Below are 2,716 nucleotides of genomic sequence, written 5' to 3'. Positions count from 1 at the left end.
TGTACATGTGTCTATGAATATTAAATTCACTTCAAACAGCAGGGAGCAGGCAACCTACTGTTTGAAATAAGAATGTGAGCTTACAAATCACCCACTGTTGAGGGACTCTCCCCATCAGACCCCAAGCCAGGAGGCAATCTAGCTTTCACTCTGATGGTTCCTACAGTGTTGAACTGGCTTCCTTGCAAAATCCCATTCAGTTCATCTCTGCCTGTTTTTGAAACACCTCCCCCCCACTCCAAGACCCTTCCTGCCCGAAAGGTGTTTGCAAAGTTACCAAACTATATATGTTGTCATACATAGTTTAGATCTTGGTTTGTCTTGGTTGGGTTTGAGTTTGGCTTTTTCTTCATATTTTGTAGGGAGGTCTTATTATTTGAAAAATAATTTCTTTGCCTTAATTACATTTCATTTTCCATTGGTCTTAGTACTACACCACTGAGAACCAAAAACCCCTCACTACTTTGGTTTACTTACCATTGTTTGATATCACATCATTTACCAAATTTTCCAGACAGCAGTGATAAACAATAGCATTGTGGGTCACTAAAACATGGTATCTATTCCTAACAGAACTCATGGTAAGCTTGCTGAAACCAGTAATATTATTGCTTTGGCAAAAAACCAGTTTAAGTCTCACCTTATCAGCCAAATTACAAGAGGGTAGGTTTTCAAGAAGGCATTTTCCTGCTGGGTACAACCATAATATAAACAAAATATAAAACCACATGGGATTTAGTTTAGAATGTCTTTCCTTGTATGGAAGTCCTATAGTATTTTATCACTGTTGTTCTAAGTTAGGTGATTTGTTTTAAGGTTCTTTGAAAAGCTTAAATATGAAAAAGGAAATGAGATTCCTCATTTTCACAAAGTTCTCAATCTACAGGTATATAATATATAAAATCTTTAATGAAAGTAATCTACCACTAAGCTAAGTGGGAAGTCTATTGGGAAGTTCTGTTCTCGTTTTCAGTCGTGTCTTTTTAAATCACCATGCATTCTCCTAAACTTCCATATGCTTTTAAAAATTTATTTTAAAAGAACAAGCTAGTTCTATCCTGTACTAACACAATGGTGCTAATTTCTTAGTTAAACATTATCTGTCATATGAGCCAGTCACCCCTGAGGGTTCACTTTTGTGTGAAAACTATTCTGGAGGAGTATTTTTATTAGGATGGATTGTCTGCCTAATTTCTGTACAGTAATTTAAAAAAAAAAAGTTACATGTACAGACATGCAAAGCCTGTGTTTCGAAGGTGCTTGACTGTGTGTCAAGAAAAATAGCAAAATACAAATTCTTATATTTAATATTAAACTTGTAAACACGATATATATATTTTACAGGCATTTTAATCTCTAGTTACTTTGATGTGGTTATGGTGGAAAATAATACTAAATATAGAATCATGGCAATTAAAATAATTCCTCTACTTGTAGTTACAAAACTTTGGATATCTGCATTTTAGAGACACAGCTGAAGGCCACATAAAGTTTTGAATCTACTGTAAACATTGTGCATTTTGACATTGACCATTTGCCACATAGCAGATATTTCACTGTTATAATTTACATGGTATCAAAGGGGGGAGGGAGTTACAGTAGTCAGTAGGGTGAGGCACTTATTTTTCTTTCTTGCTGAAATTATATGAAATCAGACAATTTTAAATTCTACCTTCCAGAGTAACTTGTAATAATTTTTAAATTTTGCAAATAGATGGAGTCCAGAATTTAGGAGGAGGCTGCAACTTTCAAGAAGATCTGGGCATTTATAGACAAGACTCTGGAAAATAAAGTTGGCTCATCTTGACAAGTATCAACTGTCCTCTCCAGACAGGCTTTATCTCTGCTTGCAGAACTCTTACTTTCATAAGAAGGAACATGAATGTTCTAGAGGTAAGATTCAATATCCTTAAAAAGTATCCTCTCAAGGGAGGCTGCAGGAGACCCATTGCTTGAGTCATTTAAATCTAAACTGGACAAAACCTCAGAGAGTACACTATAGGGAGCAGTTTTGGATGAGTGGGGGCTGTACAAGTTCATTTAACAAATTGTTCCCATTCCTAGCTCCTGTGATTTTTCAGCAACTTCCATAAGATGTAAAATACACAGAACTTCCAAGATGGTTGAGCACCCACCCAATGGGTTGAGCAGATAACCAAAGTTTTGTAACTACAAATAGAGGAATTATTTTAATTGTCATTTTAATCTTACATCTTTTTCTGGAGCCACATTATATAGGCCTTGTTTAGTTGTGTCATAAACTAGGGCTAGGCACAGCAGATATATTATGGGATTATGATTCACAGTGGCACACTACCTCAAAATATCAATGCTATTGTCAAACATTTAAGATCATGCTCTCTCAGTTCTTCCACTAACAAAACTGCCCAATTTAATTGTAAATTTTAGCTATAGCTAAATCATCATTACTTTGGTTTGTATTTTGATGATTTGTTTTTGTTTGTCTGTTTTCCCCCTCAAATTACAAGGCAATCAGTACATAGAATTATTGAAATAATGTGCTAAATAAAAACCTACCATGTAACTTTTAGCAGATACATCTCAATCTGCACTGGTTTTCTTCTGGAGCATTTGTATTGAGTAATAGTAACAGTAAAATGCGGGGTTATTTTCACTTTAGAACAGTAAAATACAGGTATTTTTCTTGTCCACTGATGTTTCAAGCAAACATCAGTGGACAAGAAAAAACCCCATA

This window comes from Ammospiza nelsoni, chromosome 1 (assembly GCF_027579445.1).
Source record: "Ammospiza nelsoni isolate bAmmNel1 chromosome 1, bAmmNel1.pri, whole genome shotgun sequence".
Lineage (NCBI taxonomy): Eukaryota > Metazoa > Chordata > Aves > Passeriformes > Passerellidae > Ammospiza > Ammospiza nelsoni.
This window is presented reverse-complemented; position numbering follows the sequence as displayed.